The sequence below is a fragment of the Aphidius gifuensis genome, linkage group LG6, assembly GCF_014905175.1.
Source record: "Aphidius gifuensis isolate YNYX2018 linkage group LG6, ASM1490517v1, whole genome shotgun sequence".
NCBI classification, from domain to species: Eukaryota; Metazoa; Arthropoda; class Insecta; order Hymenoptera; family Braconidae; genus Aphidius; species Aphidius gifuensis.
The window spans coordinates 11458871-11476759 of NC_057793.1; the positions used below are offsets into that span (position 1 = coordinate 11458871).

General features: G+C 29.8%; 1 pseudogene; it reads right to left on the reverse strand.

Annotated features, from left to right (window-relative positions):
- Positions 1-12973: 12973 nt before the first annotated feature.
- LOC122859842 lies at positions 12974-17497 on the reverse strand (annotated as a pseudogene).
- Between the last annotated feature and the right edge of the window lie 392 nt (positions 17498-17889).

The following is a 17889-nucleotide window of genomic DNA, read 5'->3' on the forward strand; positions in this document are numbered from 1 at the left end:
ATCTTCTACTTTTGCTGACTTTAACGCTTGAAGAGTCTCACTGATTGTAGTGTGCATGTGGTTCATACCTTTTGCTGATCGTGTTTTAAGTTGAGGCATTGCGTACACTCCATCAAAATGTGATTGTACTACTAACCTCTTGTTTTCAAATTTGTCTGTCAAAGCTTTCCATGCTGAATCTACACTACCAATATCTGGTTGAAAATGACTAATAATATCAACTGGTGTTCCACTTACAGCTACTTTGAGATAGTGTAACTTTGATGATTCACTAATGTCTTCTCTGTTTTTAACAAGATCTTCGTAAATTGATTTAAATTGTGACCATTTACTATAATCTCCGTCAAACTTTGGTAATCGAATCTCAGGCAATGGTGCTCTTCGATTCATTTGGTTTTGTACTACAGTATCATCGAAAACTGGTATTTTTTGTGCTGGTCTTAATTGTTCTTGTGCTCTTCTCATTGTGCGCATAAGTTTGTTGAATATTCTTCTTTCTTTTTTTGAAGGTAAAGCTTGGAAGTATTCGTGGTTTGTCAAGGCTGGTGGCCATGCTTGTATTATTTTTTGATGTTGTTCAATAAATATCTCATGGTATTTTTTAGCTTGTTCAATCGTATCAAGTATCATGTCATAAACATATAATTCTTGGTTCAATTCATACTCTTCAAATAGATTATCAAGAGCTTCAATATAATCAAGTTGTTGATCAATCTTGAGTTGTAATTCAGGTGGAAGACCTGTTAAATCAGACGTACTTTTTTTACTGTTATTACCTTGACTGTGAGTTGATTGATTGGAACGAAGTGATCGCTGAGATCCCCCGTTTTCTGGTGGAGCTAAATTATCAGTGCTTCGTTGTACCGACATGGTTGTATTCTAAGTTATAAATTGTCACTAAAATGTAACTGAATAATTCACTTACTAAATTTTTACTTAAATGTACTTTTTGTTGTGTCTCAAGTTTAGTGGTACTAACTGCACTAATATTATTTACTAAATATAAAAATATTTACGGTAATGTTCGAATTTAACAACACAATGTCTATAGAAACTGTTAAATTCACCGTAACTGATCAAAACTTAATGTTACTAAATGTCACTAAAAAATAACTAGATGATCTAATAATAACCAACTAAAGCACTCGTGTAAATAATAATTACAGTAATGTTCGAATTTAACTCTAAAATGTCAGATATCACTGTTAAATTCACTGTAATAATTGAAACTATGTGTTACTATAGTGTTACTGAAGAAACTAGAAAATCTGAATAACTAGAAATTACTAGATTGTAATCTATTAATTTATTTCGAAATTCACGTACTTAATCACTTCACTGTGTTCTGAATCAATTAATTTATGATTATTAATACTGAATGTATTAATTTAGTGAATAAATAAATTATATTTCAACTACACTCACTATGTATTAGTTTTCGATCTGTGCGCAACGCGAAGTAGATTATTACACTGTGAGAAAACGCTTGCGTATAATACTGGTATTATACTTCAATGCGTAGTTTACTCACGCTAGTCTGTGTTACTAAGCACGCTATGGCTTCACTTTCATGCCGGTTTTAAGATTTAGGTTTTTCTTTCACCCAAAAGGATACTAATTATGAATAAAGCACCTTATGACAACTATTTTATCCTCACTATCACAGATCCGGCTCGAAGGACCATAAATGTTTGTGAACTAAATTGTTTATTTTTATCTTAAACTTTTATTTAAGATTTCGGATGGCTTGTGATAGGTTTTGGTATCGATACGATTTTAATAATTGTATTCAGCACTTTATAAAAATTAATGTCATTTATTTAAAAAACACAATAACACAATTACATAATTACAAGTGTTCCTTGACGTTGTAGTTGTAAGTTACAATGCCAATATTTGTTTCTTTGTGTTCTAAAATGTTCTGATAGGAAACTAACCACAACCCGGCACTGTGACACTATAAATTGTATTAATTTATCAATCACAATAGTAAACAATGTGTACTCGATAATTTATTATGTGTATTTTGTGTATATTAATTTATGTGGACTAATTATCTGAACTAAATGAAAAACTGAATGTGTGCTAGACTGTCTTCTTACTACGACCGTACAAGACTAAACAAGAAAACGTGTGCCGTGATTCTAGCTTGAGTGTGCTTGTGTGTGTGCGTGTACGTGTGACTTGTTGAATCTCATTAATCTCAAACAAAAGTAAATAAAATAAATACAATCGAACTCGACAATTTTGTAATAAATATTTAACATTGACAGGCTAAAATCATAGTACAACAAAATGAATAAAAACAGAGAGTTTAAAAGGTTAGAAGAAAGCGATTCTGGACATGGAGATGACCCATTAGAAGGAACAAGCAAAATGAATGAAAATTAAATAAATTTTAGTTGTAACAATAATCATTGTAACGATAGAGAATGAAATAAATTTGTAGTCACGAATTTCGATATATATTAAAAAAGAAATTAAAATTCCCCCCGCAGGGAAGGCACAGTTGCTTCAGCAACTGTATGATCATTTTTTTTTTTAATTGTTTAAAAAAAAAATATTTTTTTTCTCGTAACGCGCCTCTAAGTGCACCCCCCATTACACTGCGCCCTGGGCAGTTGCCCCTCTTGCCCGCTCCTTGTTACGGCACTGTCTGTCAGGGTTATCTATATCTCGGTGGTTGGGTGAGTAAAGTAATGTGTCGTATTCATGCATGACTACGAATTGATCTTGCATCTGACTACCTGTTGCAGTAGATAATATTGAGTAACCACTAACCCGGAGAAAATTTAGTAGTGTCGAAGGGTATACAAATCATTACGTTCCGGATGACACCAGACTTATGCGACCTAGCTTATTAAAGTTAATGATTTTAGTGATCAAAGTACGCATGCCATTGTTCTCACCTCACAAAGTACCCAACCCGTTGGTTGCCATTATGCACCGGTCGTCATATTTATGTTTTCCTTGTACCTTGTCAACATCAATATTCAAATAGTATATTTCGTTACAAGTGCCCACTCAGAGAGTGTGTCTCCACGAATTTGGAGGGGCAAGCACGAGCCTTGGCGAGTGTTTCCTCAAATGAGTTGTGAGCGGGCTCTCTGATTGGGCACATGTAACTGAACTATATTTATGTTACTAGGAACAGTGGTAATAATGTGTGAATTTCCAAAAAGCGCACTACCCCTCTTACGCTTTGGAAATTCACACATTATTCCCACTGCCCTTGTAACATAAAAGTAGTTTTACTACATATTATACGATGCTATCACCTTAAATTGTCACAATCGAAAAGTCGAGTCTAAGGACACACCTGATACAAATTCATTGACCTCAAAGACTACAATTCTACTTGCAAATAGATTTTTTCTTTCGCAAAAAAGCCCAGCTAAGATTTTCCTACTATTTATTATTATAAGTGTGCCACATTCCCATGATGAAAGTCTCGAGGTGAGGTGTACGAGGCCAAGTCAGACTTTTGTCATTGCCGTTGACATAAATGGGCCCGTATAACTGTAATGATGATTTTCATTCTTCAAACATGAGTTATCGATACAAGGATAGAGAGAAAAATGTCAGAACCTCGTAAGCGCAATAAGAGTAATGCAGTTTTATGAACTCTTACATTATATTCACTACACTTTTGTCTAAATATACTACTTCATCATCAAGAGATATAACAAGAATTCTTCTAACCAATAAAGGTAAAATTTCCAAGCTTGGAAGGTCACGTAAAAGACCAAATACTATTCTTTTCTTGAGACTTCCTTTTCTGGTTTTACAATATTGCTCAACGTATATCGATATCGTTTTATCGTCGACTGAAGAGCGTTCTAAGTCGCAATCTATCAAAATCGTTGAAGGATGTTCAAAAGATCTCAAGAAGACAAAATTTTTTACTCGGTCGATAAGCTTGAACTATTTTATCAATACACCTAGTTATCAGCTGTTTGTCTGTGGGTGTAGGAGTTGCACAAACCCACGATATCAATAACTCTTTACTGATAATGATAACCGATGCTTATCAGCCAACCCCATGGTACTTATAAGTCCAGTGTTGACTATCTTTTAGCTTATTAGTCGCTTGCGGGGAACAAAAAATTCGAAATGGCGGAGTTTCAGGTATAAACATAGTTTTTAAATGGATACTATATTTTTGTACCAAAAGTTTTTGACATCAAAACGAACACTTTTATTTGGAAAATTTTCGATAATATCACTTTTTTTTCGGCGTAATTTTATCTGTTGATAGATTTTTCTCAAAAAATATGGCTTTAATTTAGAAATAATATTTAGAAAAGGTGAAGCGTTCAAAAAGACAAACATGAAAAAAAAAAAAATTTTTTTTTGAAAAGTTCAGAATAGCAGAGTTAGAAGCATAAACAAAGTTTTGAAATAAAAAATTGATTTCTCTGGAAAATTTTATTCAGAAAAAGTGTTAGTCTTGATAGGAACAATTTTTTAATAAAAAAAAAGTACACCTTACCTCATAAAAAACGATGTTGAGGAATTAGATAATAATATGATACTATTGTCTTACGTAAGAACTAGATAAAATGTCGATTGAGATGATGAAGACCTATTCAAGTTTTTAATTAGCATGAATTATAAAGTCTCGAATTGTCCTTTATATCAAACCATTAAGTTATTACGACCAAAAGTTGTCCAAATAGCTAGAGAAAGATGGTGTCATGTTCTTATAGTTCTAAACAGAGAAAAGTACAAGAAAAATTTCGACAGGTAACAAATGAAACGGTAGCTGAACAACATGGATACTCACGAAGTTTTAAATTGACCTCAATAACCAAAAGATGCGAGTCATTGTTTGATTAGTATTAAAAAAAGATAAAATTAGCATCAAAAAATCCAGAAGTGTCATATTTTTCACTTGTTTTTTATCTTTTGATTTATTCAAAAAAATTATAAGTATAATTATTCTAGTATCAAATAAAATAAATTATATCGTATAAAAAATTAAACTACTTCACTTAACCGTAATACGTGCCAGGCACTTTTTTTTCAAATCAACTGGAAAATAGAGGACAAACTGTAACCAAAGAAAAGATGTAATTGCAGAATAGTTGCTCGCCTGTCATTTTTGTTTCAATAAATAAACAGATAAAAGTCACGCTATAGCAAAAAAAGGCGTATGAATACATTTTTCTATAAAAGCGACAACAATAAAATCAAAGCATCATAGGGTACTAGTTCGGCGTTGTCAGACCGTGATTATAGAACATTTCTGGTAGAATTCTCCGAAGAAAAATTTATATAATACGTAAAATTCTTTGCAAAAAAGATTATTGTTAATTAATCAAAAATATAATGAAAAATTTTTAGTAACGAATTCGTTCTATTGAAAAATGAAAATTTTCAAAACTCCGGCGAAAGCCCGTGTTGTTTATCTCCATTATACCAAATTCGTTACAGTTTAATTTTTTTTACAATTTTAAATTATATGATTGAATTTTTTTTTTTTTTTTTTCCCTGACGTGCGCTGTCAAATTATGTACACAAATCAAAATACAGATAAAACAAATTTGAGGTTATACTTCATGTAGGTATCAATGATTCTATTAGATTTGTTCAAGAAATAAATCAATACAAATATTAAAAAAATAAATCGTTCAATTTACTTTTTTTTTAACTAAACAAATTTTTTTTTTCAAATCATTTTGTTTAATACTTTTATTTATAAAAATTTTTCCGTGGCAATTTTTTTTTTTTTTTTTTAATAACGTGATAATTTAAATAACTATTTTATCGATCAAGCAAATTATAACCACAGCAAAGAAACTTTTACGCATGCGCGCATCCCTTTTTTGTCAAAAAACAGTGTTAAAATTTAAATTATTAGTTGTTTATACTTTCAATAACTTTTGAACAAATAAACATAAAAAAAATTTGTAAAGCCCAAAAATTCCTGATTAAATTTCTGAGAGCCACACTCTCTTCTAAAAAATCGTTAAAAGCAATCCTTCATGTCTATTTTTTCATTAGAACATACCAGACACTACTTATTATTATAAGCAATTGTTGATAACTAATTAACGCGAGTTCGGAGCGTTTTTCATCAAGACAGTGTGGCTCTCGGTATTTAAAAGGCCAACAATTTGAGACCAAATGGAAGTATATAAGTTGATTTTTTAAAAAGTTATGCGAGGTATAAAAAAACGTAAATTTTGTTTTTTTGTTAATTATCAAATTTCTAACAATAGCAAAAAAAAAAACTACCTCTTAATTATATAGATTTTGCAATTTTAAATGTCTAGGCAAAAAATCGCATCCACGATTTGTTTTTAGTTTTCTTAATATTTTCTGTTTACAATTTTTGCAAAAACATTTTTTGTTAGAAAGTAACTAATTTGGTTCTAATATTATCTATATTAGAAGATATGAACAGAAAACAATACTAGTAGGCTTCCGCCTACGTAAAACATGAATATCATAGAAAAAAAATAGAAATTAGTTTAGTCTTCAATCTAGGTTGGATCCGAAAGCATTGCATCTAGTTCATTACTCAGATTGAATCCAATTCACTTACTTAATCAGACAAAGTTGAACATTCAAGATCCCGTTTACGATATCGATAAAATTGAGTTGATCGTTCAAATCCGAGATTTTAGTCCCTAGATCAGATTCAAGACTCGTCCAGGAAATTTAATCTGGTTCCCTCAACTAAACCAGAAAAAAACTAAAATTTAAAATTTAGGAACGGCGATATTAATCTGATTTAGATCAGAAACTTGCCAGGGAGAACGGTTCTAGATATTAGGAGGTTATTTGGATCTGATTCTGATCTGAAACTGATTGGATCAGGCGGATCCGTTTTTCCGCTTCTGTATTTAATTCGAATAGAATGAAATGACAGTCATAAAAAATTCAATGAAACTAGATTCGGCTAGACTAGATTGAATCTAGAACTAACATTAGTAAGAAAAATGAAATCAGGTACCGGTCTGAATCCAATTCAGATCAGAGAAGTGTTAGGGAAATCGTATCCAGGTAGCTTTGGATATATTCGATCAGATCGATGTCATGAAACAGTCAACTATTCTGAATCAGGGGTAACTTAGACTTTGGAATTTTACTTGGGTTCATTCAGTTGTGTCCAGTAGATTCGTGAAAAGTTTTGCGCAGAAGTGTTTCTTTTTATTACTGGGTATGTTAAAATCATGCAATGAGTTTTACGACTATTTCTTTTTCTTAAACACGAAATTTTTTTATAAGATGATAATATAAAAACTTTAATTTTTACCCGAAATATAATATTGTTACGTTCTATCAGGAATTTTAAACTTTTCAAACTCTTAATCAATAACTGGTTAACTACAAACACTCGTTTCGCACGACTGTTTCACACAAGTCATCCGGACAAGATTGGTATTTGTTCTCGCAGTGCCATAAAAAGGTTTTTATTATTTATAATTTTGTGATTATTGAGTTCTATTTTACCGGCGACACAACCAACCACAATAATTGCAGCAACTTCCGATAAAATAACACCAGTTGAAGCATCTTCCAGATCATTTGCAATTTCAAGTATTTTATCATGTCGTTGAACAAATTTTTTAAAAAATTTCTTTTGTTGAAAGTGGCTTTGATTATCAAAAACCGTGTCCAAACTGAGATACAATAGTTCGAATTGCACAAAAACATGAAGTCCAAGTCCATAAACAAACAGATTGCAAGAAACTGTTGCCATACTCACACAAAATATATAAAGTGCAACAGAAGTCCAGTATGAGTAATAAAGATATGACGACATTGTTATCGAAACCCAGCAGCTTGGTGCTAACGGAATGGTTCTTAATAATATTATACTACTATTATTCTCATTTGGTACTTCTTTGAGTTTCGGAAGTTCACTCATTATAAGAGGAATTGCCGTTGCTACTCCAGTCATAACTTGACAGGTAAATAAAACCCGTCCAATATAACCAAACTTTATCATGATTCTTTTCGATGGTTTGTCAATAATATTCGACCAATCCTCAAGAGCAGAACTAATAATCCGTTTAAATTTTTGATGTTGAAAGCAAATCAGTAGACATTTCAAACTGATTTGTGTTGAAGATATACTGACAACTATCGTGTGAACGATTTATTGAATAGTTCCACAATTACCAGATACTATGATTCGTTCAATAAAAATGCAGACTGTAGTTAACTATGAAAAAAAATTCAGAAAAATTGAAATATTAATACAATTCTTTTACTTGATATACAGATATAATTGAAATACGATTCATCAGTGAACCTGTAATATGATAAATGTTCCGATCCGTATTTTCGAAAAAATACGATTCTCTGACGGCCAAATACCAAGAATAGAGCTTAGCCACCTGTATAGCCCTAGCGCATATATTGCATCCTTGTTCCATTTAATTGATGTCTCTTTGTTTTTATTTTGCAAGTCCATGACTACTAACTGCTGGTGGAAATACAAAGTGTAAGATGTTTTGTTCCGAGGAAAATAAAGTTAGTTCTTTTCTGTTCACAACAAAGTGCATTGCTAATGAGTATTGATTTTGTTGTAGGGAAACATCACACAGCTCATACATCCTTTTGTATAATTCATCTCCATTAATTATGTAAAATTTATGTGGAATGGTTTTTTTTAATGGAAAAACTTGTCAGTACCTCAGACTAAAGTGTTACTAAGAACTGTTCGTGTTGATATTACCATGTTACCATTTTCAACTCGGAAACGTAATACTAGTAATATACTTAAACTTTTTGCTATTGTGTTTCAATTTTATTTTTTTCACTGCTTTAATATTTGAAGACATATGAAAAATAGATAACAAGAAGCACTGGGTTACTGAAATATTCGTGTTACTCTAAAGGAATAATGTAGCACTTAATAAAATATTTGGATTTGATTTGAACTTCAAGTGTGACAACTCTCGTTTCTATACAGCATCCATTGCTATATTAGGTCAAAATATATGCATTGACAAAAAGCTGATAAATAAGGAAAAATTATTCTTAAAATTTTAAAAAGTAAAGGAATGGAAAAGTTGAATAGAATATTTTTAACTATTCATTCATAAAATGTTAAGTCTAGACTTGTTATTAAAGACCTTTATTAAAGATGTTTTTTTTTATGTCGGACTTTTTTGAAACTGTTTGCAAATCGCTTTTATTCACCAATATTTATATGTCCTTCTGTTGTATTATTTACATCGCAAATTTTTCCGATCTTTTTGTCTCAATCTACTCGATTTACAAAACTATTCAATAATTATTTTGAGTCAAAATTTTAATGTATAAATTTCTTTTATTTTGAGGATTGACCGTACATCTAATCATTGACCCTTTGTTTCTATAATTTCTTTCAAAGATTATAAAAGATAGATCATTTGTTATTGATACATCATCAGCTGTATTTTCAGCTGCAAGTGTTTCAAAAATTTGACTTCAATTGACAATCGACGAAAGTTACAATTAATCTATCGAATTTATCTGAAAAAATAACGGTTTCATTATCCGATTTTATATTTATATTTTTATTAATAATTTTGAAGTGAAACTTCTTGACGGAGGGTGGCGACAAAATTCGAGGCTATATTTCGAAGGTATTTTTTAAATCAACATCAACAACAATGTTTGAATTGTCATCAGTTTTTTCGGATCGATTCTGAGATATATTTTCTTGATCAAAATCATCAAGATGATAAAAAAATTGAAATACATATCATTTAAAAAATTTTTTTATTAATCTTCAATGATGCATGTCATAATCTCTTTATATATATTAGCAGGTCTACCAATTTCGAACGTCGGTTTGGGCCTTGACCCTTCAGATCTTTTTGAAAGTTTGTAGGTCAATAGTCCTCTTTAAAAAAGTAACTAATAATTTTTTTCAGATTTTTTCGATAATTATTTTAGTAGTTATGATATCGGTAATTCCATGATATTTACGAAAATCTTTTTTTTAATCAATTTTTCCGAAGTTTTATGGGGAATTTTAAATTAATTTAAGAATACCTTTTAATGTAAAATTTTCTCAGCTCTTCAAAGAACGTATAAGTTTATTCCTCAAATTCGAAAAAAACTATAAAATTTCTGTTTTGAGTCTAAAAAGCTGTTTTTATGGAATTGCCTATACTTCAATATTTTTTTAAATATCATTTTCGAAAAGCTAAGAAAACTTTACTATATAAGTGCAAAATCCGATGTGGGATCTCTATCAGAACGGCCAGGAACAATAAAAATGTAGTAATGTCTATGTAAAAATTTTTTTGATCTTTCATTTTTTACATAATAATTTTTATGTAAGTGGGATCTTTATAAGAACGTCTAGAATCAATGAAAATGTAGTATACTCAATTTTAAACTATTTATGTGAAAGGCTGTGTAAAAGGCTATTTATGTGTTTAACGGGCAATATATCAAACATTTCATGGTGCCGAAACCAAGAACGTTTAGATATTAAATTTAGATTGAATCAAAATAATGTAATTAACATCAAAATTATTGTTCAAAACTATAAGTCTTAATTTTTTAAATTTTTCAAAATAATCGATCAATCGTTTACAATTTGATTTATTTTCTTTTTAGGTAAGTTCAATAGTTATACTCTGGAGCGTAGGAAATCAAATAGAAAATTTTGAATTAAATACGGTCATTTCCGGAGTGACGTCATTCTCTTTCCTTGCTATTCGTGTTATTCATCAATTAGCGGATGACGACTCAAACCGTTCTCCATGGGCTGCTCAGATTTTAAAGAATGATTTATATGTTGATGATCTTTTAACTGGTGGTAGTATGCTCGAAGAAACTCGTCAGCTCCACAATGAAATAATCGGTTTATTGGAATGTGGTTAACTGAATATTCGTCAGTGGACTTCTAATGAACCAAAAACTGTGTCAGATTTATTGAAAGTTAATATCCATTCTAATTCTTCACTTGATAAATATTATGCGTTGAAAACTCTCGTAATCGCATGGAAAACTAAACCTGATGTGATTCGATGTTCAGTCAATGCAATTCAGATACCTGAGAAAGTTACTGAAAGAAATATTTTATCAGAGATTGCAAAAATACTCGATCCGCTAGGCCTGGTTGGACCAACTGGTCGAAGACAACTGTCTTGCACGCAAAAAAAGATCATGCAAAAAATATGGCAGGCCAAAGTGAAGTGGGATAAATTCGTCCTTATTCATCTATATACACTATGACAGACTTTTGTCAAGGAATTAAATTATTTAGATAATATTTTCCTCGACCACTATATTCTAACCGACATATGTTGTGACATTCAGGTCTATTGTTTTTGCGACGTCAGTAACATCAGTTACGGCGCATGTCTTTTTTTAAGAGCAACGTTGCCAAACCAATCCATATATTGTTGACTAATTTGTGCTGAATCTAGAGCCTCCTGAAAATTAATAACAATATCTCACCTCGAGCTTCGCGGAACGCAGGTGTTAGCTCAATTGTACAATGGAGCCTCCAGCTAAATCAAATTTTACATTAGTTTCGTACATTGGTCGAAGACTGCTCCCAGTTGATTAACTATATATGTTGCCAACCGAGTGTCAAATATCCAAGAGCTTTCTGTGAGGGCTTGTTGAAGAAGTGGCTCAAGCAGAACTTGATCTTTTAATTTTTATTCAAAGCATGTATTCTGATAAAGAAATCAAAATTTTTAATATCTAAATTTATAATAAATAATCTTATATTCACAAATAAATGACGTTTTAATAATTTGAGTAGTGGAGCAAGGCGGATCCTGGGACAGTTTAATATCGAACCCCCACTCCGGCCCAATTAAACCCTCACCAGGCTCCGATTAAATTCCCCCTCTATGTTAATATGTCAGCTATTTTGTATATCGGTAACGTAGGGAGTTGGTATATCTATGTATTCAAAAGTCGGCCATTTTGTATATCGGTAACGTAGGGAGTTGGTATATCTATATATTTGAATTTAATTCTATATGTCAGCCATTTCGTTTATCGATAATGTGGTAAGTTACTATATCTACATGTTTGAAATATCGGCCATTTTGAATATGATTTAAATTGAAGAACTCAATTATTATTTTGATTCATAATGATTAAATAGACTTGAAATTTTGTTTTTTTTCACAGTAGAGATTTTGTCATTCAGGCAAGATGACTGTAGATGTTTTCGGTCGACAACTGCCAAAAAGTATAGTTAAAAGTAATACAATAAATAGTGTTGGTGTTCGAGGTCCAACGGGTGAGGGCTTTAAGCGAACAAAGGATAAACAATATGATATAAACCATAAACGTTTGTGTAATGTCGCAGATCCGCTAAATGCAAACGATGCTGCGTCAGCTGAAATTGGTTGCGAAATGATTCAAGAAGAAACGCGAGTGATATATTATCTGACTGCATCATTAAAAGATCGTTGTGAAAATAATAGCATTATGATTGGTGGACTCGAATCAGCTTTTCAGGATCATAAAAATGAACATTCTATAAATGTTGATGCAGATTCAATTTATCAGAGCAAAAATTTTTTTCAACTCATAGAATCTAGAGTTAGCACACTGGAAACTATGTACAAACGAATTTCCGATGTAGTCGAAAAATTAGATAATAAGAAAATTTTATAGAAGGGGAAGGTTGATTTTGAAAATTGTAGTGGGGGAGCCAGCATCAGGCAACACTCAGAACCATATATATTTTGCCAGTTGTAAAAAACGAACTCGACAGTCACGATTGCAGTTGAAAAAATTAAAATGGTCATTGAAGTATTGGAAGACTATTGAAAAAACTGTGACTAATGTGCATGGAATTTTATGGAGTGCTGGGGATGTTGACTATCGTGAAGTATCAAACATAATTAATGAAAAACTAGGTGGTGATTTGGAATATATCTATGTAAAAGGTGAGAAAAAATGGCTATCAGAAATTTTGAAATCACAGACTGCAACAATCATCAACCTTGATGATCTTGATTGTACACCAGATAAAAAATTATATAATCTACCAACATTGAGGCGTATGAATTGTTATACAGAATGCATTAATTATATTTGTGCTGCTGAGAATGTAAATCAAACAAAAAACAAAAATAAATTTTTGTACAAAAATAAATTTTTGTACAAAAATGAGAGTCAAGTATTCGAAATTATTATTATTTTTATTTTAAACATACAAAAAAAGGGAATATTAAAAAAGTCAAGTACAAAAGTACTAATTTCTTTAAAAATCATTGACCCATATGAATGGTCTTAACTTTTGACAAAATTTTATACTTGACCCCGCCCGGTTCCTTTTAAATAAAATTTTGAGTCTTTCACACAAATTTAGACTCATCAATAAGAAGTGAAAAGTAGAAGCACTTCATCTGTATCAAATTGATTAATACGAATATGAAACATAATACGTATGTAATACTGAACTATCATACTTAGCCTATGTTTTTCTATCAAGTTTTTCCGCAATACGGGACCAAGAATAGCACCCTAGTTCTTATTATTCTTTGTAATTGATTTGTTTTAACCTATCCCTGGTAAAAATAATCTGGCAGAATCTGTTAAAAAAAATCAAGAAAATGTGAGTTCTATTGCACGTAGCCATTTTAGCATTATTTAAAAGAGAAAAAAATATTAAAAAAATAGATGCACATATGAAGATAAATTATTAAAGAAGTATAAATATAAATAGCAAAAGTCTTTTTGAAAAAAAAAATTTCAGAAAGCTAAATGTCCACTTCAAATTAATATTGGCAGTGCAGCCAAAATATAAACACTAAAAAAGAGAGCGTCTAGGAGAGAAGAAAAATAATTGTAAAGTTTTATACCAACTGAACGGAAGAAATCTGGTCGATTTGATAAAAACTGATAAAAACGCAAAGACCGTAAATATCAATTATGTTTTAAATATATATTACCGCAACGAAAAAACCTGATTTTTTTTTTAAAAAAAGCTCGACATTGATCTATGGGATCATTACTAAACCTCAGCATCCTCATTCAACTCTATCATATTTTAATTAAATTTCTAAAAGATTAGAGACAGAAGGGGACAAAATATTTGATATATAATAAGGCACGGTAGTAGTTACCCTGGTAGAAATATTTCTCCGCCATTACTCCGGCTTTCTTCGGCATTACTCCGTTTTTGGCCCATTTCCGGAGAAATTACTCGGGCATGAGATTAATGTCGGAAAAATAAGTCAGTAATACCGCTCCGTTTGCCGGGTAATTTCTCCGGAAATGCCGGCTCCGGAAAGGCCACTACTCATTGCCTCATTGATCAACATAAGTAAACAAACATACTGAAAAACTAAAAAAAAATAACCTTTTAAATATTAAAAAAAAATTAAGACTCAACTAAAACTAAATAAAGATAATTTGTATTAAAACAAAACCAAAAGAAATTTTTTTTACAATTTATTTATTGTCAATTTGATTCCCCACTTTTCTTTTTTCTTAAAAAAAGTTTATACAAACATCTACTGATTGTTGTTCCTCAACTGAACAATAGTTATCACGTGAAATTGGTATTTATTTATTTTTTTTTCTTTCACACGTTGATTTTTATGCCATCTAGGTTTATTGTTGTAAAAAAAGTGTGAGTGTTGTTTTTTTAATAAATATAAACATGATTCTAAACATGATGATAGTTTAATATGTGGTCTAATAATTGTATTATTTCTATCAAATGATTGTCCATTTAGTTCAGCTGCTTTTTTATCATTTTCATATGTATTGACTTCATCTTAATAATTGCACAATTAAGTGGTATTGGTAATGGTAATAAATATTCTGGTCTATATGAATATTTTACTTTACCAGAACTACTATATTCTTCAACTTTAAATTCAAAACAATCAATTGTTGACGATTCGATGAAAAACCAGGATGTCCACGTGATATTAAGTTTTCAAACATTCTTGGTGATATACCTTGACGATTATAATCTTCATTATTTAATTTGATTTATTATTATTTGGTTCGATTGAATATTTACCAGATAATAAACCACAACCAAGTTTTGATATTTGTGCATCGAATTATTTGCTGGATCATTATAATTATCATTAAATATATTAACTGATTCATCAACTTATTTTTTAATAAAATCTGGTATTATAAATAATGTTTGCATAACACAATTTAAATAACATGAATTACCAAGATTATTTAAACCAGTATAACCAGCACCATAAATTGGTATTATTTTACTTGATACTTCTTGTAATGCAACCTATTCACCAAATTTTTTATTCAAATCAAGCTCAAGTTCAATCATTGATTTTTCAGTTTTTTCCATATTTGAAATATTGATACCCTAATGTGATAAATTAACTGTCACATATTCATATACTTATGATAAATAATGATTAAAATTTTGTACACATTGTTGTAGAGAATATGCTGTTGTACTTGATGAAATGTTTTTTAGCATTTGCTGGTTCATTCAACGTATGGTGCACATGCTATTGCATCAATATAGCTGTACTTGCACCTTCCTCAAGTATGTTCATCTTATTAAATTAATATTTGTGTTAATTAATAAGTATTTCATTTAAAAATACTATCATCAACTGATTCAGTTGCTTCACCAGCTGGTTCAATTGTTTATGACAAGTAGGTGTGATACTTTATTGAAATATCCCCTTGAAAAAACAAATTAAACTGTAATTCAAAAATTTGATAACAACTAAGTCTAGATGATAAGCTGATGAAAATGTTTCTTATACAAAAAATCAATTATTATGTATACAAATGAAATAAACAATAAAAATTATCATTTAACATACACTTTTTATGTCAACAGCTTCATCATCAGATTCTAGAGCTTCTCCTGATAAAACTATAGCTTTTTGTTCTATTTTATTTGTTATTATGTATTGTATTTTACATTATCCAATAATTGTTGGTAGTCTGACATGACACTGTTGTTGACATTGTCATTTGTCAGTTTGTTTATCGTTGATAATAACATTGTTGGCGTGTGTGGAATGTGAATGTGTCAAAAAAATAATATACCTATAGTTAAAAATCTAAATGAAAGATAAATAGTGCTACATATATATACATATCTTAATCAGCTGATACCAGCTGATATCATTTTTTAATATGACTTCAAGCTCGTACAAAGGGTCGAGAAATCGAACAAAAAAAATAAAATTTTAAAAAATTCTGTGTTTGTTAATTAAGTCATCCTATAAATTATTTTAGATTAAAAAACCAGGATGTCCACGTGAAATTAAATTTTTAAACATTCTTGCTGATATACCTTGACGATTATAATCTTCATTATTTAATTTAATTTAATTTATTATTTGGTTTAATTGAATATTTACCAGATAATAAACCACAACCAAGTTTTGATACTTGTGTATCAAAATTATTTGCTGGATCATTATAATTATTATAAAATATATTAACTGATTCATCAACATATTTTTTAATAAAATCTGGTATTATAAATAATGTTTGCATATAACACAATTTAAATAACATGAATTACCAAGATTATTTATACCAGAATAACCAGCACCATAAATTGGTATTAATTTTCTTGATGCTTCTTGTAATGCAACCCATTCACCAAATTTTTTATTCAAATCAAGCTCAAGTTCAATCATTGATTCTTCAGTTTTTTCCATATTTGAAATATTGATACCCTAATGTGATAAATGTATTATTAAATTTGGATCATCAACCATATCATTTTCATCATATGAATAAACATCACCATTACCTTTTTTTGTTATTGTACCTAATTTAACAGCAAGTGGATAACCAGTTGTACGATAATGCTTAATTACATAATCATTAATCATTACCACCAGTACCATTAAAAAATTTACGTCCACATAATATACTACCATCAGTTAAATTTAACCATAAATTTTGTGGCAAATCACATTTTTCACATTTCCAATTACTTGGTGGTATTTTTTTACCATTATTTAATTGTCGCAATGTTGTTGCATGTCTAAAAATTCAAAAAAACGAAAATAAATATTTATACTTAAACTTGTTATTATTTTTTTGTATAATTACTTTGTTATTATTCTTGCTTTACCATCCCATGTACCAGCTAATGCTTCTCTTTTAATCGCTGATTCAGCTTCTAATATTCCAGTAATCGATTTTATTATCTGTAAAATTAATTTTGATATGTTTATTTATATTTCAATCTGTATATTATTATTAGCGTTATTTATTTATACCTGTTCTGGTAAATCAACTGATGGATATATCATACTTGTAAAATTTGGTAATATTATTATTTCATAAGTTTCATCATATTTAACAAATTCACGACTAAAAACAAGAAATGTTTTCAAACTGATGAATAATTCATTTGGTGATTCTTTGAATAATATAAATTAAATAATTTATAAATGTTTTTTTTTCATGTTTAGAAGTATAAATTAAATAATTTATAAATTTTTTTTTTTTCATGTTTAGAAGTATTTATAAATTCATTATTTTTAAACAATTATTTTACCGGTGTATCAAATGAAAATACACTTTCATCCTTGTAAATTTATAAAATGATAATTTGTAAAATAATAAATAAATAAATGAACAAATGATACATACCTTAAATATTTTCGGTGGATGTTTTGTATGTATATATAAAATAAAATATATTTGTCATGAGATGCTGAATTTCTTGACGACATTTTTCAGGACCATATTGACAAGCAACTCTTGAATGTTTTTTATATGCTGTCAAGAATCATGAGTGCATTTTGGGATTTTTTTTACTGAACTATGAGCTCATCATAAACAATATTCATTTATATTATATATTTATGTTGTTTATGTTGTTTATTGAAGTGAAACTTCTTTAGAATGGGCAGTAAAAAAAAAAAAACAAAAGATGGATGCAACGAAAGTAACGGTATGAAGGTAAGTAATTTTAAATTATTT